The sequence below is a fragment of the Oncorhynchus keta genome, chromosome 30, assembly GCF_023373465.1.
Source record: "Oncorhynchus keta strain PuntledgeMale-10-30-2019 chromosome 30, Oket_V2, whole genome shotgun sequence".
NCBI lineage: Eukaryota > Metazoa > Chordata > Actinopteri > Salmoniformes > Salmonidae > Oncorhynchus > Oncorhynchus keta.
This window is the reverse complement of record NC_068450.1, coordinates 49,904,066-49,927,939: the sequence shown is the minus strand read 5'-3', so window position 1 is coordinate 49,927,939 and position 23,874 is coordinate 49,904,066. Positions and strand designations below refer to the sequence as shown.

The 23,874-nt window shown below is 44.1% G+C and overlaps 1 pseudogene; it reads right to left on the bottom strand.

Moving 5' to 3' along the window:
* Positions 1 to 602: 602 nt before the first annotated feature.
* LOC118363982 (sodium- and chloride-dependent GABA transporter 2-like) lies at positions 603 to 20,925 on the bottom strand (annotated as a pseudogene).
* Positions 20,926 to 23,874: the final 2,949 nt, after the last annotated feature.

The following is a 23,874-nucleotide window of genomic DNA, read 5'->3' as shown; positions in this document are numbered from 1 at the left end:
AGCTTTAAGAACCAGCTGTCAGAGCAGCTCACAGAGCACGACATCTGTTCATAGCCCATCTGTATAAAGCCCATCTATCTACCTCATTCCCATAATGTATTCATTTATTTAGCTCCTTTGCACCACAGTATCTCTACTTGCACATCCATCTTTTGCACATCTACCATTACAGTGTTTAATTGCCATATTGTAATTACATCATCACCATGGCCTATTTATTGCCTTATAACTCCCTTATTTGACCTTATTTGCACTCATTGTATATAGACTTTGTTTTCTTTTTTTCTACTGTTATGTTTTGTTTATTCCATGTGTAACTATGTGTTGTTGTACGTGTCGAACTGCTATGCTTTACCTTGGCCAGGTCCCAGTTGCAAATGAGAACTTGTTCTCAACTAGCCTACCTGGTTAAGTAAAGGTGAAAAAAAAGAAGGGGAAAAAAAGAGAAAACATCTGTACGGCCCACTTCACTGTTGCTCCAAGCAGAGGAAACTGCAGTTTTGAAATACATCAAAAAGCGTGAAGAGTGATTTGGGACTGTTTGAGTATCTTTTATCTCTCCCTCCCTTTCCCCCCTCCCCCTCATTCACAAAAATACACAGTCAGGGACATGTCACTAAGCCCAGTAGACGTATCCCAGGCCCAACAGCATACAGGCTGGATTCCATCACAGTTTCAACCACCATTCTGTCTCCATTTACCAATGAGGACACAAGAGGGGCAGAGGCCTTCCCATCTCCATAAAAACATCCCTTGACCCCCGATTCCGATCTGTCCATGCGCAGAAACCGTGAGACCGTATCATTGGCTAAACCAAGGGTGGTCTTCCCTAGATCACAACTGAGTCTCCTTAGGTTTCCTGCGGTGAGAGCCAGACAAGGTTCAAAGGTGAGAGAGGTGGTCCGGTGGACAATGGCCAAATTGGAGTCGAGGGCAGGACGACACAGCCGGCGGAAATACTTCAGGTCAACAGGAGAGATGGACGGGTTGTTAGTCACACATAACATATGCCTTAATGCACTGTACAGTATGTCTTATATGCTTAGTACAGTCTTGTGCACTGAATTACTGGCTAAACTATTCACTATAGCATGATGGGAAGGTACAAGTTATTTTCAAGACACACTAACTAATGTCTTGTGTAGGTTAAGTCACAGGGCAGGTGGAGGTAAGTAAGTGTAGAGTCAGTCCACATAGTGCAGTGTTGGATGTTAGGGGCAAGAGTAACGGTTAATGTGGGAGTCAGGGTTATGGTAGGGCCAAGTGTAGTAGTTGGTTGTTGGTGTAAAAATGTCACTGTGTGACTCACCTGTGTTAGGCTGCAGGGGATGGTGGCCAGGGCGCAAAGTGCACAGGGGGGACAGAGGGATCCAGCACACCAAGGAGAACACAAACGTCGCCTGGAGAGAGAGCGAGAAAGAGAGTTGCACACACAGATTGCTTGTCTGAAAAGGACCCAATGGTCCTATTGGTCTTGGACCAGTGTATCAGTCTGATCAATTTGTCGGGTAAGAAATGTACAGAGAAAATTCACAACAACTAGATTCTGCAAAAAAAGCTAACCAAATAATTCAGACAATTACTCACATTTGTACACAGATATACAATTACAGACACAATTGGGATATATAAAGTTCACAGGACTCTTCCCACACACAGGGGTCAAGGGTTAAAGGTCACTCACCGTGCACATGGCTGGCGTCAGGTAGCGCCAGCACAGCTTGAATAAGGGCAGCGGGAAATTATGTGCTTAATGTTGTCATTGAACCTGTCAGACCCTAAGGAACAGGACGAGGGGTCGGGGGTTATTACATGGTTCTGTGGTCAAGGCCTGGTTCTGACCACAACAGTGGTTGAACCATGGTTCTGAATTGTAAGGACCATACAAGGTCAATCTGAAGTCCAGGCACAATCGTAAAGACTAGTAATTGAAAACTAGAAAATGGTCCTAGAAACCCCAAACCACTTAAATCGGAGACCCATATAAGATGGTAGAACCGTAGAACAGGATCTTGTCTAAGGTCCTGAATAGACCACCTTTAAATCTCACGGAAGTAACGACCATAGAGGAACCACCAGAGACCTGACCGCAGTCTAAACAACCATGGGAAAATGCCATTTCCACAGCTCTCCATGGGGATGCTCAGAGAGTAGTAAAGCATGGCTACCTCAACTCTCCCAAGTGCATTCGGGGAGTATTTAGACCCCTTCCCCTTTTCAACATTGTGTTACCTTACAGCCTTATTCTAATATTGATTAAATTAACTTTTTTCCTCATCAATCTACACACAATACACCATAATGACAAAGCAAAAACAGGTTTTTAGAAATGTTTGTACATTTACATAAGTATTCAGACCCTTTCCTATCAGACTCGAAATTGAGCTCAGGAGCATCCTGTTTCCATTGATCATCCTTCAGATGTTTCTACAACTTGATTGGAGTCCACCTGTGGTAAATTCAATTGATTGGACATGACTTGGAACGGCACCCACAGTTGACAGTGCATGTCAGAGCAAAAACCAAGCCATGAGTTTGAAGGAATTGTCCGTAGAGCTCAGAGACAGGATTGTGTCAAGGCACAGATCTGGGGAAGGGTACCATAAATGTCTGCAGCATTGAAGGTCCCCATGAACACAGTGGACTCCATCATTCTGAAATGGAAGAAGTTTGGAACCAGCAAGACTCTTCTTAGTGTCACGTCCTGACCTTAGATATCTCTGTTTTATATATATTTTGGTTAGGTCAGGGTGTGACTAGGGTGGGTACTCTACGTTTTTGTATGTCTAGGGTTTTTGTATGTCTAAGGGTTTTGTATGTCTATGTAGGCCTGATATGGTTCCCAATCAGAGACAGCTGTTTATTGTTGTGTCTTATTGGAGATCATATTTAGGCAGGCCTTTTTCCCACTTTCTGGTGTGGGATCTTGTCTATGTGTAGTTGCCTGTCAGCACTATATTGTATAGCTTCACTTTTCGTCTGTCATTTTGTTATTTTGTTCGGTGTTCATTCTTTTAATAAAGATAATGTATGCATACCATGCTGTGCCTTGGTCTCCTACATACAATGAACGTGACACCTAGAGCTAGCCGCCTGGCTAAACTGAACAATCGTGGGAGAAGGGCCTTGGTCAGGGAGGTAACCAAGAACCCGATGATCACTCTGACAGATCTCCAGAGTTTGCCTGTGGAGATGGGAGAACCTTCCAGAAAGACAACCATCGCTGCAGCACTCCTCATTGAAAGGCACATGACAGCTCGCCTGGAGTTTACCAAAAGGCACGTAAAGGACTCTCAGACCATGAGAAACAAGATTCTCTGGTCTGATGAAACAAAGATTGCATCACTTCTGGAAGAAACCTGGCAACATCAATACGGTGAAGCATGGTGGTGGTAGCATCAGGCCGTGAGGATGTTTTTAGCAGCAGGGACTGGAAGACTAGTCAGGATCGAGGGAAAGATGAATGGAGCAAAGTAAAGAGAGATCCTTGATGAAAACCTGCTCCAGAATGCTCAGTACCTCAGACTGGGGCGAAGGTTCACCTTCCAACAGGACAACGACCCTATGCACACAGCCAAGGCAACTCAGGAGTGGCTTCAGGACAAGTCCCTGAATGTCCTTGAATGGCCCAGCAAGAGCCCGGACTTGAACCCCATCGAACATCTCTAGTCCGGGCTTCTGAGTGGCGCAGCGATTTAAGGCACTGCATCTCAGCGTTAGTGGCGTCACTACAGACCCTGGTTCAGTCCTGGGCTGTATCACATCCGGCCGTGATTGGGAGTCCCATAGGGCAGCGCATAACTGGCCCAGCATCGTTAGGGTTTGGCTGGAGTAGGCTGTTATTTTAAATCAGAATTTGATCTTTAACTGACTTGCCTACTTAAATAAAGGTTAAATACAAAATGTAAAAAATACCTGAAAATAGCTGTGCAGCGACGCTCCACATCCAACCTGACAGAGCTTGAGAGGATCTGCAGAGAAGAATGGGAGACAATCCCCAAATACAGGTGTGCCAAACTTGTCGCTTCATATCCAAGAAGACTCAAGGCTGTAATCCCTGCCAAAGATGCTTCAACAAAGTACTGAGTAAATGTTCTGAATACTTACGTAAATGTTACATTTCAGTTTAAAATATTTTATACATGAGCAAAATGTTATAAAAACATGTTTTTGCTTCATCACTATGTGGTATTGTGTGGAGATGGATTTTAAAAATATATTAGAATGAGGCTGTAACGTAACAAAATGTGGAAATAGTGAAGGAGTCTGAATACTTTACGAATGTAATGTAGGAACGCATGTATGAAGCCACACACACACACACACACACACACACACACACACACACACACACACACACACACACACACACACACACACACACACACACACACACACACACACACACACACACACACACACACACACACACACACACACACACACACACACACACACAGCTTAAGAATTCACCAGAGCTGAGAGACAGCTCCAGTCCCCCATCATCATTCCTATCTACAGCCCATGTCTCTACCTCCTGGCTAGGGCTCTTATCGTAAAACAACAATCGTCTTACGCTCTCAACTTACATGGAAACAAATTAAAGTAGAACACCCAAAATCCCTCTGCAGTTCCACTGCAGATTTTCACCCTGGCTTTTCTGTGTCTGAGCTTGTCTATGTTAGAGACTTATGTTAGCATTTGAGACAGATCTATGCCTAGGCTTTTCTGTGTCTGGAGCTTTTGGGATGTTAGAGTTAGAATGTTAGCATGTTAGCGTTCGAAGAAGATTTATGCTTTATGGTTTTTCTTTCACCTGAGTTTTTCTGTGTTCGCGACTTAGAGTTAGCATGTTATCATCCAAGGGAGATTCATGCCTGAGCTTTTCTTTGTCTGTGATTTTTGCATGTTAGTATCTGAGGCAGCTACTGTGGGCTCCCCAGGGCCCCATGGCTGAGACTGTGTGGCGCAACGTTCAGCGGGAAGATTTAGGGGCTGGGGAGACAGTGACTCATTAATAGGGCTGGCACTGGCTCTGTCTCCACTACACTACAGCTCATACTGAATGTCTGCAGCCCGCAATAGACTACTCCAGATTCATATACTGTTGACCTGAGTAAGAATGTAGAAGGTAAGGGTAGAGGACATACAAGATTTGTGCATAGTTAAACACCACTGTTAGCTTACTTTGTGTGTATTTGCACAATTGAGAGAGAAAGCCAAAGCGAGATCTATAGATAAAAGAAAGAAAGAAAGAAAGTACTGTGTTTCGAGGCACACGTCAGAGGGTGTGTGTTCATTACAGGTGTACAGTGTTAAGTCTACATTAGGGTGAAAGATGTTGTGTTAAGGTTGTGATAAGGTATTTATTGTGCACAACCTCTGGACTCACTGTAAACCCAGCCCACGGCCACCGACTGGAAGTTGGACAGGAGCAGCAGACTGGCCCCACTGCAGGAGTAGTGTTCATAGATCTGGAACACATAGAGACCACCCTATCCAAAGAGATTGAGAGAACATTACATCACAGATGTATCACCACATCATAGATCTATACAATTTGAAAAGTTAGAGGGAGATAATTTAATTGGGAGAAGACATTTGGATAATGTACTAATTGTAACAGTGTCTAGCGGTAAGTGGATATGTCAACTAGTCAGACATTAGTTCAAATAGACAAACAGACAACCAATCATGTAGACAGATAGCCCCGAATAGCAGCACTGTAGAAACTATTACACTCAACGGAACGACTTGATTAGTGTAGTGTCAACAACGCAGCCACTGCCAGCTAGCCTACAAAGTCAACAACGCAGCCACTGCCAGCTAGCCTACTTCAGCAGTACTGTATCATTTTAATCATTTTAGTCAATAAGATTCTTGCTACGTAAGCTTAACTTTCTGAACATTCGAGACGTGTAGTCCACTTGTCATTCAATCTCCTTGCATTAGCGTAGCCTCTTCTGTAGCCTGTCAACTATGTGTCTGTCTATCCCTGTTATCTCCTCTCTGCACAGACCATACAAACGCTCCACACCGCGTGGCCGCGGCCACCTAATCTGGTGGTCCCAGCGCGCACGACCCACGTGGAGTTCCAGGTCTCCGGTAGCCTCTGGAACTGCCGATCTGCGGCCAACAAGGCAGAGTTCATCTCAGCCTATGCCTCCCTCCAGTCCCTCGACTTCTTGGCACTGACGGAAACATGGATCACCACAGATAACACTGCTACTCCTACTGCTCTCTCTTCGTCCGCCCACGTGTTCTCGCACACCCGAGAGCTTCTGGTCAGCGGGGTGGTGGCACCGGGATCCTCATCTCTCCCAAGTGGTCATTCTCTCTTTCTCCCCTTACCCATCTGTCTATCGCCTCCTTTGAATTTCATGCTGTCACAGTTACCAACCCTTTCAAGCTTAACATCCTTATCATTTATCGCCCTCCAGGTCCCCTCGGAGAGTTCATCAATGAGCTTGATGTCTTGATAAGCTCCTTTCCTGAGGACGGCTCACCTCTCACAGTTCTGGGCGACTTTAACCTCCCCACGTCTACCTTTGACTCATTCCTCTCTGCCTCCTTCTTTCCACTCCTTTCCTCTTTTGACCTCACCCTCTCACCTTCCCCCTACTCACAAGGCAGGCAATACGCTCGACCTCATCTTTACTAGATGCTGTTCTTCCACTAACCTCATTGCAACTCCCCTCCAAGTCTCCGACCACTACCTTGTATCCTTTTCCCTCTCGCTCTCATCCAACACTTCCCACACTGCCCCTACTCGGATGGTATCGCGCCGTCCCAACCTTCGCTCTCTCTCCCCCGCTACTCTCTCCTCTTCCATCCTATCATCTCTTCCCTCTGCTCAAACCTTCTCCAACCTATCTCCTGATTCTGCCTCCTCAACCCTCCTCTCTTCCCTTTCTGCATCCTTTGACTCTCTATGTCCCCTATCTTCCAGGCCGGCTCGGCCCCCCTCCCGCTCCGTGGCTCGACGACTCATTGCGAGCTCACAGAACAGGGCTCCGGGCAGCCGAGCGGAAATGGAGGAAAACTCGCCTCCCTGCGGACCTGGCATCCTTTCGCTCCCTCCTCTCTACATTTTCCTCCTCTGTCTCTGCTGCTAAAGCCACTTTCTACCACTAAATTCCAAGCATCTGCCTCTAACCCTAGGAAGCTCTTTGCCACCTTCTCCTCCCTCCTGAATCCTCCTCCCACCCCCCCCCCTCCTCCCTCTCTGCAGATGACTTCGTCAACCATTTTGAAAAGAAGGTCGACGACATCCGATCCTCGTTTGCTAAGTCAAACGACACCGCTGGTTCTGCTCACACTGCCCTACCCTGTGCTCTGACCTCTTTCTCCCCTCTCTCTCCAGATGAAATCTCGCGTCTTGTGACGGCCGGCCGCCCAACAACCTGCCCGCTCGACCCTATCCCCTCCTCTCTTCTCCAGACCATTTCCGGAGACCTTCTCCCTTACCTCACCTCGCTCATCAACTCATCCCTGACCGCTGGCTACGTCCCTTCCGTCTTCAAGAGAGCGAGAGTTGCACCCCTTCTGAAAAAACCTACACTCGATCCCTCCGATGTCAACAACTACAGACCAGTATCCCTTCTTTCTTTTCTCTCCAAAACTCTTGAACGTGCCGTCCTTGGCCAGCTCTCCCGCTATCTCTCTCAGAATGACCTTCTTGATCCAAATCAGTCAGGTTTCAAGACTAGTCATTCAACTGAGACTGCTCTTCTCTGTATCACGGAGGTGCTCCGCACTGCTAAAGCTAACTCTCTCTCCTCTGCTCTCATCCTTCTAGACCTATCGGCTGCCTTCGATACTGTGAACCATCAGATCCTCCTCTCCACCCTCTCCGAGTTGGGCATCTCCGGCGCGGCCCACGCTTGGATTGCGTCCTATCTGACAGGTCGCTCCTACCAGGTGGCGTGGCGAGAATCTGTCTCCTCACCACGCGCTCTCACCACTGGTGTCCCCAGGGCTCTGTTCTAGGCCCTCTCCTATTCTCGCTATACACCAAGTCACTTGGCTCTGTCATAACCTCACATGGTCTCTCCTATCATTGCTATGCAGACGACACACAATTAATCTTCTCCTTTCCCCCTTCTGATGACCAGGTGGCGAATCGCATCTCTGCATGTCTGGCAGACATATCAGTGTGGATGACGGATCACCACCTCAAGCTGAACCTCGGCAAGACGGAGCTGCTCTTCCTCCCGGGGAAGGACTGCCCGTTCCATGATCTCGCCATCACGGTTGACAACTCCATTGTGTCCTCCTCCCAGAGCGCTAAGAACCTTGGCGTGATCCTGGACAACACCCTGTCGTTCTCAACTAACATCAAGGCGGTGGCCCGTTCCTGTAGGTTCATGCTCTACAACATCCGCAGAGTACGACCCTGCCTCACACAGGAAGCGGCGCAGGTCCTAATCCAGGCACTTGTCATCTCCCGTCTGGATTACTGCAACTCGCTGTTGGCTGGGCTCCCTGCCTGTGCCATTAAACCCCTACAACTCATCCAGAACGCCGCAGCCCGTCTGGTGTTCAACCTTCCCAAGTTCTCTCACGTCACCCCGCTCCTCCGCTCTCTCCACTGGCTTCCAGTTGAAGCTCGCATCCGCTACAAGACCATGGTGCTTGCCTACGGAGCTGTGAGGGGAACGGCACCTCAGTACCTCCAGGCTCTGATCAGGCCCTACACCCAAACAATGGCACTGCGTTCATCCACCTCTGGCCTGCTCGCCTCCCTACCACTGAGGAAGTACAGTTCCCGCTCAGCCCAGTCAAAACTGTTCGCTGCTCTGGCTCCCCAATGGTGGAACACACTCCCTCACGACGCCAGGACAGCGGAGTCAATCACCACCTTCCGGAGACACCTGAAACCCCACCTCTTTAAGGAATACCTAGGATAGGATAAAGTAATCCTTCTAAGAGCGTCTGCTAAATGACTTAAATGTAATGTAAATGTAATAGACAGATAGGCAAGCAGACTGACAGACAGTTAGCTAGCCAGCCACCCAGCTAGCAATATAGCCAGTCACGTAGACAGCTCCCCAAGCTAAACAGCCAGTTATGTGGCCAGTAAAACAGACAACCATCCATTCACCTAGCCTGACGACTCACACTAAATGATTCTGCTGCTCGGTCATTTGCTACAGACTTTAGGGGCACAAGGGGTGTTTTACAAAACAAAGTAATCAGCGATTGGATCGTCTCTAATCAATCGAAGTATCAAAGCTCTTGGATGGAATAAGGAGTCTGGGTAGTCAGGCAATCATCTACTCACACATCCATTCAACCAGACGCACCGGGGTGACCATGACCAGGCCAACCCAGGGAGCAGACGACACACACCATCAGCAGCAGTAGCTCTCGTCGATAACCTTGCTGGATCACCGTAGGGTAGAGGTCAGTCACATAGGTCACCAGGGCCTCCAGGCTCACAAACTGGACAGGAGGTGGAAATGGGGAGGGGAATGGGGTAGGTTGGTGTGTGTAAGATGGTTGTTACATTGCAATACTTGTCGGTTGCATACTGCGTGTGTGCCGGTGGATACGATGCTCGTTACATTGTAATTCTTATTTGTTATACACTGGATGCATGTATGGAAGAGACCCTGTGTTGGTGTATGCGTGTGTGTCACACACACACACACACACACACACACACACACACACACACACACACACACACACACACACACACACACACACACACACACACACACACACACACACACACACACACACACACACACGTTTGTCCAGCCCCAGCATGATGATCATGAGGAAGAACCACACAGCCCACAGCTGAGGGAGAAACATCATGGTTACAGCCTGAGGGTATGCTATAAAGGCCAGCCCAGGGCCTGGAGAGAAACACAGTCAGACAAACAGAGCCATTACAACACATTTAGAAAGTATTCACACCCCTGGACTTTTTCCACATTTTGTTCTGTTACAAAGTGGGATCAAAATGGATATAACTGTACTTTCTGCCACAAAAATACTCTGTAATGTCAAAGTGGAAGAATAAAAAATAAATAAAACACTAATATATCTTGACTATATAAGTATTCACACCCCTGAGCCAATACATGTTAGAAACAACTTAGGCAACAATTACAGCTGTGAATCTTTTGGGGTAAGTCTCAAAGAGCTTTGCACACCTGGATTGTACAATATTTGCCCATTATTCTTTTGAAAATTCTTCAAGCTCTGTCAAGTTCGTGGCTAAACAGCCACTTTCAAGTCTTGCAAAATATTTTTAAGACGATTTAAGTCAAAAACTGTAACTCGGCCATTCAGGAACATTCAATGTCGTCTTGGTAGCAACTCCATTGAAGATTTGGTCTTGTGATTTAGGTTATTCTCCTGCTGAAATGTGAATTAATCTCCCAGTGTCGTTGGAAAGCAGACAAAAGGTGTTCCTATAGGACTTTGCCTGTGCTTAGTTGTACTCAGTTTCTTTTTATCCTAAACAAACTCCTTAGTCCTCGCCCATAACATGCATACCCATAACATCATGCAGCCACCACCGTGCTTGAAAATTTGAAGAGTGGTACTCAGTGATGTGTTGTGTTGGATTTGCCCCAAACATAATGCTTTGTATTCAGGCCAAAAAGTTCATTTCTTTGCAACATTTTTTGCAGTATTACTTAAGTGCCTTTTATTCAGGATGCATGCTTTGGAATATTTGTTATTCTGTACAAGCTTCCTTTTTCCACACTGACATTTAGGTTAGGATTGTAGGATAACTACAATGTTGTTGATCCATCCCCAATTCTCATATCACAACTAGCTAGGGCTGTTGCGGTGACCGTATTATCGCCCCACCGGCAGTCACAAGTCATAAAGGCAGTGAAATTCCATATGACCATTTAGTCACAGTTATTACGCTTCTATAATATACTATACTATTGACTGTGTTTATTGATACACCATCCAAAGTGTAATGAATAACTTCACCATGCTCAAAGGGATATTCAGCATTTGCTTTTTCCCCTTCACATCTACCATTCGGTGCCTTTCTTTGCAAGGCATTGGAAAACCTCCCTGTTATTTATGGTTGAATCTGTGCTTGAAATTCATTACTTGATTGAGGGACCTTACACATGATTGTATGTGTGGGGTACAGAGATGTGGCAGTCATTAAAAATCATGTTAACCAGTATTATTGGGGCGGCAGCGTAGCCTAGTGGTTAGAGTGTTGGACTAGTAACCGGAAGGTTACGAGTTCAAACCCCCGAGCTGACAAGGTACGAATCTGTTGTTCTGCCCCTGAACAGGCAGTTAACCCACTGTTCCCAGGCCGTCATTGAAAATAAGAATGTGTTCTTAACTGACTTTCCTGGTTGAATAAAGGTAAAAAAAATAAAAAATTATTGAACACAGAATGAGTCCATGCAACTTATTATGTGATTCGTGAAGCACATTTTTACTTAAGCTTGGCATAACAAAAGGGTTGATTACTTATTGACTCAAGATCTCTCAGCTTTTCATTTTTAATGAATTTGTAAAAAATGTAAAAAACAAAACTTCAACTTACAATATGGGGTATTTTGTGTAAATCAGTGACAAAAAAATCTTAATTGAATCCATTTAAAATTCAGGCTATAACAACAAAATGTGTAAAAAGTAGAGGTGTGAATACTTTCTGAAGCCGCTATCTATACAACCGCACATGTTACACACAGTCAGGCGACATTGACTATTTAAACGCATCTGTATTGTGTCCAACACATATATTGGCATAGAAAACAACTACAGAAGCAGCCCCATTTGGAACAAAGACAGGGAGTACCTTCAAAAGCAAAAGTTCTACAGATAAATTTGCCAAGTCATGAGATGAAAATTGAAAGGTGAAATGAATCCTTTAGTTTATTTGTCTTGGTAAGCTAAACTGATGAAATTACTACCACTTTGTGTGTATTTGGTTTCTAATACTCAGCAAAAAAAGAAACGTCCTCTCACTGTCAACTGCGTTTATTTTCAGCAAACTTAACATGTGTAAATATTTGTATGAACATAACAAGATTCAACAACTGAGACATAAACTGAACAAGTTCCACAGACATGTGACTAACAGGGACTAGCAAGGAAGAAGCCACTGCTCTGAAACCGACATATAAAAGCCAGACTACGGTTTGCAACTGCACATGGGGACAAAGATCATACTTTTTGGAGAAATGTCCTCTGGTTTGATGAAATCGAAATGGAACCGTGTGGCCATAATGACCATTGTTATGTTTGGAGGGAAAAGGGGGGAGGGGCTTGCAACCCAACCGTGAAGCTCGGGATGGCAGCATCATGTTGTGGGGTGCTTTGCTGCAGGAGAGACTGGTGCACTACACAAAATAGATGGCACCATGAGGTAGGAAACGTTTTGGGATATATTGAAGCAACATCTCAAGACATCAGTCAGGAAGTTAAAAGCTTGGTTGCAAATGGGTTTTCTAAATTGACAATGACCCCAAGCATACTACCAAAGTTGTGGCAAAATGGCTTAAGGACAACAAAGTCAAGGTATTGGAGTGGCCATCACAAAGCCCTGACCTTATAGTCCTATAGAAAAATTGTGGGCAGAGCTGAAAAAGCGTGTGCAAGCAAGGCCTGAGTTAGTTACACCAGCTCTGTCAGGAGGAATGGGCCAAAATTCACCCAAATTATTGTGGGAAGCTTGTGGAAACCTGAAAGGTTTGACTCAAGTTAAACAATTTAAAAGGCAATGCTACCAAATACTAATTGAGTGTATGTAAACTTCTGACCCACTGGGAATGTGATGGAATAAATCAAATTTGAAATAAATCATTCTCTCTACTATTATTCTGACATTTCACATTCTTAAAATAAAGTGGTGATCCTAACTGACCTAAGACAGGGAATTTTTACTTGGATTAATTAAATGTCAGGAATGGTGAAAAACGGAGTTTGAATGTATTTGGCTAAGGTGTATGTAAACCTCAACTGTAGGTACATAGGCTCCTGTAGGTCAAATACCTTCAAATACTTGGACCGGATTATTGAGCTGCACTTGATTTAGTTTTTCCGGTACAGCGGAACCATTGGAATAGTTGCAAAAATGCAAATTCCAACCTAATCAACCACACCTCCAATGCTTTCAAGTATTTGACATGTGTGGACCTATTTGACATTACCTCTTTGAAAATAAGATAACCCATCAAGATCCCCAACTTCCAGTATGGTTCCAGCAACTATTTTGGATGCATAACCAGGCCAGCCAAGTACCGTTTGGCTCAGTTTGACTCTGTAGTGTGAAAAGGGTATCAGTGCATGGTGTACCTGTGTTCCAGGTGTTGTTGCAGTGAGCTCAGGGCAGCTCTGACTGGAAGCTGTGGCCCAGGTAGAAGATAGCCCAGGCCAGGACCACAATGTAGTACACACACCCATGGAGGATCATCACCTGACTTGCAAAGCCCAGACCTGTGGAAACACATTCCAAATACTTTATTTAAATCTACAAATCACATTCCAGGTCTCTCTTGAAACTAACCTGGTTAAATAAAGATTAGACACATAAATAAAACATCACCTTCAAAGTTTTAAACATTTCAAAAGTCACATGGACACTCATGGATACAAAAGTACCAAAGTGTCAAAAACTTTGTCAGACCTTTACTGCATTAATAACGTCAGTTACACACCCACTAAGACACAACTCACACACACACACGCACGTGAGCGCTTGCACACACACTCAGGCACACAGGCACACAGGCACATAGACAAAACACACACACCCACACACTCAAACAGAGGCAGAGGCAAGCAGACAACACACACGTAGTCACAGGAAAAAAATACTGATACATTGTCAGGGATACATCGTTATAATTCAAATAGAACAGTTAGTGTACATTTGCGGTGCTATTTCGTGAACATTGCACAGCTTGGCTTTTAACCAATCACATTGAGTGGTTGTTACTAAACATTTTATAAAACACGAGGCAGACCCACCCACACACAAACTTTAACTCCCATGTAAATCATGGATTAACAAGGGTAAAGAAAATGTGCACATACATTTGAGTTACATGCCTGCATAGCTTTCAAGATAGGATTTCACCCTTAAAACTTAGGGCACACTAAAGAGCATGCACACATGCACAGCCACACACACACACATCTAAAAATCTACTAATAGCTAGTACTAGATGTACCAAAACACAGATGTAGCAGCAGCAGCAGTGCTTGTCCATCTGCTAACACTTGGCTCTGTTGGCCATCACACAACTCGCTGTAAACACTCCACGCCTGCTGTCTTATCTGGGCTCTGTGTGTGTCTGTACGAGCGTATACAGCGCATTTGGAAAGTATTCAGACCCCTTGACTTTTTCCACATTTTGTTACGTTACAGCCTTATTCTAAAATTGGATCAACTGATTTTTCCCCCTATTTAATCTACAAACAATACCCCAATACAGGTTTTTTGAAATGTTTGCAAATGTATATATTTTTAAATATCACATTTGCATGTGCATTTAGACCTTTTACTCAGTACTTTGAAGCACTTTTGGCAGTGGCTACAGCCTAGAGTATTCTTGGGTATGACACTACAAGCTTGGCATACCTGTATTTGGAGAGTTTCTCCCATTCTTCTCTGCAGATCCTCTCAAGCTCTGTCAGGTTGGATGGAGAGCATCACTGCACAGCTTTTTTCAGGTCTCTCCTGAGATGTTTGATCGGGTTCAGTCTGGGCTTGGCTGGGCCACTCAAGGACATTCAGACTGCGTTGTCTTGGCTGTGTGCTTAGGGTCATTGTCCTGTTGGAAGGTGAACCTTCACCCCAGTCTGAGGTCCTGAGCGCTCTGGAGCAGGTTTTCATCAAGGATCTCACTGTACTTTGCTCTGTTCATCTTTCCCTCAATCCTGACTCGTCTCCCAGTCCCTGCTGCTGATAAATATCCCCACAGCATGATGCTGCCACCACAATGCTTCACAGTATGGATGGTGCCAGGTTTCCTATAGATGTGACGCTTGGCATTCAGCCAGACAATTTTGTTTCTCATTGTCTGAAAGTCATTTAGGTGCCTTTTGGCAATCTCCAAGCGGGCTGTCATGTGCATTTCACTGTGGAGTGGCTTCTGCAAGATGGCACCGACAGATGAGGCTGAAGAAATTTGGCTTGTTAACCCAAATCACTGACTACATTTTACAGATCCACAATCGAGAGCATCCTGTTGGATCGAGAGCATCCTCTTCAAGATTGTTTCGATCACACGGACTGGGATATGTTCCGGTCAGCCTCAGAGAAAAACATCAACCTATACGCTGACTCGGTGAGTGAATTTATAGGGAAGTGCATTGGAGATGTTATACCCACTGTCACTATTAAAACCTACCCTAACATTACCACAAAACTGAAAGCGCGAACCACTGCATTTAACCATAGAAATAGGTCTGGGAATATGGCTGAATATAAACATTGAAGTTATTCCCTCCGCAATCAAACAAGCCAAGTGCTGGTACAGGGACAAGGTGGAGTCGCAATTAAATGGCTCAGACACGAGATGTATGTGGCAGGGTATACTGGAAATCACAGACTACAGTACAAAAAGAAAACCAACCACGTCACGGACACCGACGTCATGCTTCCAGACCAACTAAACACCTTCTTTGCCCGCTTTGAGGATAATACAGTGCCACCGTCGCAGCCCGCTAACAAGAACTGCGACCCCCCTCTTCTCCATGGCCGACGTGAGTAAAACATTTAAACGTGTTAAACCTCGCAAAGCTGCTGGCCCAGACGGCATCCCTAGCTCCTTCCTTAGAGCACGCCAGCTGGCTGGTATGTTTACGGACATATTCAATCACTCCCTATCCCAGTATGCTGTCCCCACATGCTTCAAGATGGCCACCATTGTTCCTGTACCCAAGGAATACTTATGTAAGATTGTCAATGTTCATTGACAACAACTCAGCATTCCACACCACATATTACCCTCCAAGCTCATCATCAAGCTGGAGGCCCTGGGCCTCAACCCCACCCTCTGTAATTGGTTCCTGGACTTTCTGACGGGCCGCTCCCAGGTGGTGAACACTGGGGTGGTCAACACTGGGGTGGTCAACACTGGGGCCCCACAAGGGTGCGTGCTCAGCCCCCTCCTATACTCCCTGTTCACCCACGACTGAGTGGCAATGCATGCCTCAACTCAATCATCAAGTTTGCAGACAACACAACAGTAGCGGGCTTGATTACCAACAATGACGAGACAGTCTACGGGGAGGAGGTGAGGGCACTCGGAGTGTGTTGTCAGGAAAACCTCTCACTCAACATCAACAAAACAAAGGAGATGATCGTGGACTTCAGGAAACAGCAGAGGGAGCACCGCCCTATCCACATGAAAGGGACAGCATTGGAGAAAGTTCCACGGCGTACACATCAACAACAAAATGAAATACTCCACCCACACAAAGAGTGTGGTTGAAGTAGGCTCAACAGCGCCTCTTCAACCTCAGGAGGCCGAAGAAATGTGGCTTATCATCCAAAACCCTGACTCAATTTTACAGAGCCACAATTGATAGCACCCTGTTGGGCTGTATCACAGCCTGGTATGGTATGGCAACTGCTCCTCCCTCAACCGCAAGGCTCTCCAGAGGGTGTTGCGGTTTGCACAAAGCACCAAACTACCTGCCCTCCATGACACCTATAGCACCCGATGTCACAGGAAGGCAAAAAAGGTAATCAAAGAAAACAACCACCCGAGCCACTGCCTGTTCACACCGCTACCATCCAGAAGGTTAGGTCAGTACAGGTGCATCAAATCAAATCTCTGGAGCTCTGTCAGAGTGATCATCTGGTTCTTGGTCACCTCTCTGACCAAGGCCCTTCTCCCCCAATTGCTCACTTTGGCCGGACAGCCAGATCTAGAAAGTCTTCCATTTGAGAATGATGGATGCCAATGTGTTCTTGGGGACCTTCAATGCTGCAGAAATGTTTTGGTAACCTTCCCCAGATCTGTCCTTGACACAATCCTGTCTCAGAGCTCTACGGACAATTTCTTCGACCTCATGGCTTAGTTTTTGCTCTGACATGCACTTCCAAATTGTGGGAACTTATATAGACAGGTGTGTGCCTTTACAAATCATGTCCATTCAAATGTACCACAGGTGGACTCCAATCAAGTTGTAGAAACATCTCAAGGATGATCAATGGAAACAGGATGCACCTGAGCTCATTTTCGAGTCTCATAGCAAAGGGTCTGAATACTTATGTAAATAAAGTATTATTATTTTAGATTTTTTAAATTAAATTTGCTTTGTCATTATGAGGTATTGTGTGTAGATTGATGAGCATTTGTATTTTTTTAAGCCATTTTAGAATAAGTGGAAATGTGGAAAAAGGGAAGGGGTCTGAATACTTTCCGAATGGACTGTACGTGTGTGTGTGTGTGTGTGTGTGTGTGTGTGTGTGTGTGTGTGTGTGTGTGTGTGTGTGTGTGTGTGTGTGTGTGTGTGTGTGTGTGTGTGTGTGTGTGTGTGTGTGTGAACATGTAAGTGTGTCTGTGCAGCTGTTGGCCATATGGACAGAGAATAGCAGCTGTCCGGAGAAGGGGGAGAGGAGGTGGAAGAGGCATGTTTATGTGAAAGCTATCCAGAGGCAGAGAGTTCTAACACCAGCTTGTTTACAAGACAGACAGCGTTTACAACTTGTCAACCAGGTGGCTTTGCTAAGAAGCTACAGTCATCGGACTGGCTGCACCTGTAGAAAGTACCACACCTGGGTTGTGTTCAGCAGGCACAAAGCAGAGCCGACGTACCAGTCTATTTGAGCCATCATGCCACTCCTTGTCTTGCCAAACAAGGAGTGGGAAGGCGTGGTATGATGACGCAAACAGACTGGTACCCAGGTTGTGAAATTGGACAGAACGGCACAAAACAGAGAAAACAGGGAGCCAATATCTGAACTTAATAAGAAATGCGTGTTTTTGTTTTACGTTGTAAAATGTTTCACTACGGTGTTCCCTCATGAACATGTCCCAGGTTGAACAGTTTAGACCAGTGTTAGTCACTAATATTTCAGAGGGAATCACTTTTGGAGAATGAGGGTTGGAAGGGGGTCACAAACTGAAATTGATTCATTCATGATATTAAATGAATTTATTGTAATGTTTAGGAAATCATCAGGGATGATCGTCAAAAAATCTTATGTATGGTCGTTTATGGAGAATTAATTAATTTCCCTCAGTTATCCTATGCAGATTCATCACTCTCCCTTCTAAAAAGTCCTGCACAGCTTGTGTCTTAGATGGAAACAGAAGACACATACTTGTTCCTGAAAGTCTTAGCTTTCAGGGATGGTAATAGCTCCAACCACTGAAGATCTAGAGCTAAATTTGTAGGAAGAAAACAATTTCAAGATGCGCGAGAGGTGCTAGAAACCGCCACTAATACCACTCCGCCATTGATACCACGGCTCTATGAACTAAGCGCTGTATTCAGCTGACTGAGGAAAACACATTCTTTCAGATTATTGCCACAAATTAAGTCGCCGAGAGACTAATGTGTCTCGCGAGACATGCAATGACTTGGTTTAGACAATGCAGATGGAGTAGTAGGATACAGTGGGTGAGACTGAAAAGTATATCCTAGACTCATCTACTTCTAAACATGTCTACGGCAAACGAGGAGACTATTTGAGAATAAGATCAAACAAGAGGGTTGAGTGTAGCTTCGTTTAGCTATACCTCTGCTCCACCTGACCAGTTCAATCTAGAGACGTAGCTATCAGTATCAAGTCTGTGGCTTTAACTCATTCATTTCAGTCTGTCCAATCCAATCCAGATAAACCCTCTCACTGTTTTGTCAAAACAAACAATAACTCATGGCACCACAGATGAGTGAGAGTGTGTGTGACTTTGAACGTGTGTGTGTGTGTGTGTGTGTGTGGTGGGTGGTTGGTTGGTGGGTAGGGCCTCAATTGTTTTTAGCCCCACATACATTATTATTTAAAAATAATAATAATGATTATTGACAAAACTATACCTGGATGCATAATTATTTGAATTTTAGATTCTCTCTGCCTGTCTAGCTTTTATTTTGGTGATTGGTTGTTCTCAAAGATTATCTTATTTAAAAATATATAGGTCCATTACTTTAGATCTAGTTTTAGTCGTTTAACTTTACACTGAAAACATTTTTACATCTCCAAAAATATCCCAAAATATCTCCAAAAATAATAATATGTTATTTTGATTGTTTGGACATAGGAGGCCTGAAAAAACACCTAGGCAGCCCACCCAAGACTTGTCTAACCTTTATTTAACTAGGCAAGTCAGTTAAGAACAAACTCTTATTTACAATGACGGCCTACCACAGCCAAACACGGACAATGCTGGGCCAATTGTACGCCACTTTATGAGACTCCCAATCACGGCCGGATGTGATGCAGCCTGGATTCAAACCAGGCACTGCAGTGACACCTCTTGCACTGAGATGCAGTGTCTTAGACCACTGCACCACTCAGGAGGCAGTTATTTAGTGATGTGTTTTGTTGGATTTTCCCCAAACATAAGGCTTTGTATTTAGGCCAAAACGTTTATTCCTTTGCTTTGTTTTCCTTTTCAGTATCACTTTAGTGCGTTGTATTCTATATATTGTTATTGTTCTTTTCACTCATTGTTATTGTTCATTTGCGCTCTTATAAAAAAAGTGTACCAAAAGGGTTATTTGGCTGGCCCCATAGGAGAACCCTTTTGGTTCCAGTTAGAACCCTTTTTGGTTCCATGTAGAACCCTCTATGGAAAAGGTTCTACACTGAACCCAAAAGGTTTCTACCTGGAACCTAAAAGGGTTCTTAAAAGGGTTGTCCTATTGGGACAGCCTAATAACTTAATTAAGGTTGTAGATTTTTATTTGTGGAGTTACTACAATGTTGTTGATCAACCCTCATATTTTCTCCCATCATAGCCATTGAACTCCGTAGCTGTTTTAAAATCACCAATGGCCTCATGGTGACATCCCTGAGCAGTTTCTTTCCTGTCCTGCAGCTCAGTTCAGAAGGACGCCTGTATCTTTGATGTGTGTGTGAGGTTTCATACCTTAGCCACAGCATTATTATTAACTTGACCATGCTTAAAGAGATATTCAATATCGGATTTTTTATTGATACCCATCTACCAATCACTACCCTTCTTTATAAACCATTCAAAAAACACCCTGATCTTTGTAGTTCAATCTGTGCTTGAAATTCAATACTTGACTGAGGGACCTTACATATGTTGTATATATGGGGGACAGATGAAGGGCTAGTCATAAAAACAATGTCAACCCCTATTATTTCACACCGAGTGAGTCCATGTAACTTATAATGTGATTTCTTAAACCACATTTTACTCCTCAACCAATTTAGGCTTGCCTAAACAAAAGAGGGTGCAACGCAATATAATCCCACTTCGTAACGCAATATAACGTGAAAAAAATCCAAGGGGGGTGAATCATATCCACTGTACATGTAGGCCTACTTTAGTCTCTTGTGACAGACTCTTACCGTAACATTTCATTCTGGGTTCCAAGATAAGGCCTGCATAGTTTTATGACAGTACAGTAGGAAGTCACGTGAGATGTTATTCTTACAGTGGTTGACCCTCGGGTTATTTTACGGCGCAAACCTTCTGTATTGTTCCTTTGATGTTATGATTAACATCTGACATCCGTGGTAGCGTCTTTCCTTCAAACTTAGTCTCTCACCTTCTCCGTTCTTGTAGCACAGGTAGGGGGGGATCTCCACACGTTTCCCAGGCCTAAGATCTGTCCCGCCACAGCCAGCAGGAACTCTGCTTTACAGGCCCACTGGACCCTGGCCTGCAGGCCTTCCACTTTCCCGGTATCCAGCCCCTTCTTGCTCTTCACGTGCAAGCCACTGTTCAGCAACACACCACCCTGCTCCGAAGCAGGCTGGGTCGACATGACAGATCCGGTAGAGATACACACACCCCTACAGAAAGAGAGGGGATGGATGAGAATAAGGCAGCCATATGGGAAAAATATGAATTAGGCAAGAGTGAGTGAGTGAGTGAGTGAGTGTGAGAGAGTGTGAGAGAGAGATGCAAGCAGGGAGCTTGCATCTCTGTAACAGCGAAGATGAATGACAACTGAGGAGCCATTAGGAGGAAAAACAAAGGAAAAATACAAATCTAGCTACAGAATGGGAGAGAGCGAGAGAAAGAGGGTTTACATTACTGCTTACATATCTGCAGCATGGGATGGAATAACTAACTACCTTAGTTGGGTGCTTCCCTGACAGTTGGCTTGCCTGCATAACTTATCTGTACCGCCCTTCTCAGGGCCAGCCCTGTGTGGGGTGTGTGTCTGCCATCTGACTTCCTCAGGCTACACAAGGTCTATGTTTCAAATGGCACCCTATTCCTTATAGGGCTCTGTTCAAAAGTAGCCCACTATGTAGGTAGTAAGGTACCATTTGGGACACAGATATGGTCTAGAAGTTGTTTGGTGGGGTGTCAACAACTAAGCAGCAGGACTGCAAATCATGAGTTAATTACACGTACAAGTCGTAGACTGGCACCACATATGCTTTTGTGCCACACATCAATTCTGCAGTTTTATTTTTTTTACCCCCTTTCCCCCCCAATTTCATGTTATCCAGTTAGTAGTTACAGTCTTGTCTCATCGCTGCAGCTCCCGTACAGACTCATGAGAGGCGAAGGTTGAGAGCAGTGCGTCTTCCCGAAACACAACCCAACCAAGCCAAGCCGCACTGCTTCTTGACACAATGCCCACTTAACCTGGAAGCCCGCCGCACCAATGTGTCAGAGGAAACATCATACACCTGGCGACCATGTCAGCATGCACTGCGCCCGGCTGCCGCAGGAGTTGCTAGTGCACGATGGGACAAGGACATCCCTGCCGGCCAAACCCTCCCAGCCGGCTGCGACAGAGTCTGGACTCGAACCCAGAATCTCTAATGGCACAGCTAGCACTGCGATGCAGTGCCTTAAGACCACTGCGCCACTCAGGAGGCAATTTTGCAACTCCATTCCTAAACACCCCTCCACCTATCCCACCCCATCCGATACCATAGAGCTCACCATCTTGTAGTCCAAAAAAAGCTGATATGATTCTGGTTCATTCAGCGATTCCTAGAAGCAAAATTAATGAGGAAAGAATAGGGTTTTGGAATAAATGCCAAAAATAAGGTTTGAGGTCCTTTGTAGCTCAGTTGGTTGTAGCTCAGTTGGTTTGTAGCTCAGTTGGTTTGTAGCTCAGTTGTTAAATGGCAAATATTCTAATATTCTAAATATTCTAATATTGTAATATTAACACAGGCATATGAGTTCTTATAGGTTTTGTTCTATGAGAAAAATTCAGTCAGAACTTCATCTTTAATAATTATAAAACCTTCACAGTTTACAACGGATATGCAATAGCCTAGTCAGAAGACAAGGTCCCATTTTTGCATCCATGTACAACAATTATTTTGGGCTACAGTGTAGCTGTAGCTGTATATTTTTTTATTTAACTTGGCAAGTCAGTTAAGAACAAATTCTTATTTACAATGACGGCCTACACCAGATAACACTGGGCCAATTGTAGAGATGGATCTTCACTTCCTAGATTGAGTATTTTTATTTTATTTATTATTATTTAAAAACATTTATTTTTTAATTTATTTTTAATTTTTATTAACAACAAATTAATACGTAAAGTACATGAGGGAACACAAGTATATATAGATTATAAACAAATGGACAATCGAGCTAAGGGGTACAATATCACATTACAATTACACAAGGACCTTAAGGGACATACACACATTTACAATTCTAACAGCTTTTTTGCTAATAGAGTATTTAACTGTCTTAAAATACAGTTCAATTTATTTTTGTAGGGTAAGAAAAAGTAGCTTTTTGTTTGTAAATTTACATTTGTGTATATGAAATTTGGCCAAAAGAATAATGAAATGAATTACATAAAAATGTTTCAGCTTATTTCTATCGTATGTAAAGAATCCAAGCAGTACATCTCTCCACAATAGTATAAAATCTTCATAAATGTGTTCAATTATAAATCTACTGATGTCTTGCCACAGTTTTCTTACATGAATACAATGCCAAAAGAGATGCAACACTGTTTCTGGGTGGTCATTACAAAAGGAGCAATTTGAGTTGATTTTTGCCTTAAACTACTTCATATTGTGGTTGGCAGGATACTATTTCTTAATTTTAAAGGAAACTTCCTTCGTTTTTGTTAACAAGTAGGTATGTGTGTGGCAACATCCAAACTTTTTTCCAACAGATATTATCAATAAATCCATTCCAATAAGGCATGACATAAGGTATAGATAGATACAACATCCTGCTGAAACAAGGCTCGTAATCGCTCTGTTGTTGAATGGACCAAAAGAGAAACAAATGTTTCCTACTGATGAGTCAACAGGGTCAATAGAAGGTAGGCTCTGAGGGTCAGGTCTTGACACGTTCCTGAATAACAGAGCAACACCTGAGGGAATGGCGTCTAAAACAATTGCAAAATCTTTAGGTGTTACAGGGACCCTGTAAAGTGATAAGAATTCCTTATAACTGAGTAAAATACCCTCTGCATTTACCAGTTGGCTCACCAATAGGATATGATTTCAGAACCAATATTCTAAAAACAAAGAAGTATTTTTACACAATAAATCCCGATTATTCCATATATAATATCTGTGTGGTCCTTATAAATTAAGGACCATGACAAGAAAACCTGCCGATGAAAAGCAGAAAGTTTCACTGGAATTTTGTCAATATTATAATTGCAAAACAACATGAAGTTAAGGCCACCAAAAGTAGAGAAGACATGATGAGGAATAAAATTCCAGATACAAAGTGGTTCTTCTTAGGAATTGTTTTATCCAATTGA